Genomic DNA, 434 nt, shown 5'->3' on the forward strand with positions numbered 1-434 from the left:
TTAGAAGAGATGAGCGCAAATATCGATATGCTTATGCAAAGGGATCAAAGGGTTGTCAGTTCCATCAAGGAATATGGAGAAGGAGCGTTTTTCTTCCCCAATCAAGAACCACAGGAACAGCAGGCTGTAGTCAACTATGTGAACGGACAAAACCTTGAACAGCAAGCTGCAGTGAACTACGTTGGTGGACAGAACTATGTGCAGAACAAGGGACTCAATCAAAACTATCCACATCAGTCAGGAGGACAAGGACAACAGTTTCAACCACAAGCTTACAGACCAAACCAAGGACAGCAAGGATATCAAAACCAAAACTACGGGCAGAACCGACCTTTTGGACAAAGCTTGGGACAAAACCGATATCAGAACTCTAATTACAACCAAGGTGGATTTCAGCAGAAGCAACCTTTCAATTCTTTTCAACCAAAGAATCC

General features: G+C 43.3%; 1 long non-coding RNA gene across 1 annotated transcript in view; it reads right to left on the reverse strand.

Moving 5' to 3' along the window:
- LOC106317164 overlaps positions 1-434 on the reverse strand; it is a 7,320-nt gene that overhangs the window by 1,107 nt on the left and 5,779 nt on the right. The gene's annotated exons all lie outside the window — the stretch shown is intronic.

The sequence above is a fragment of the Brassica oleracea genome, chromosome C9, assembly GCF_000695525.1.
Source record: "Brassica oleracea var. oleracea cultivar TO1000 chromosome C9, BOL, whole genome shotgun sequence".
NCBI lineage: Eukaryota > Viridiplantae > Streptophyta > Magnoliopsida > Brassicales > Brassicaceae > Brassica > Brassica oleracea.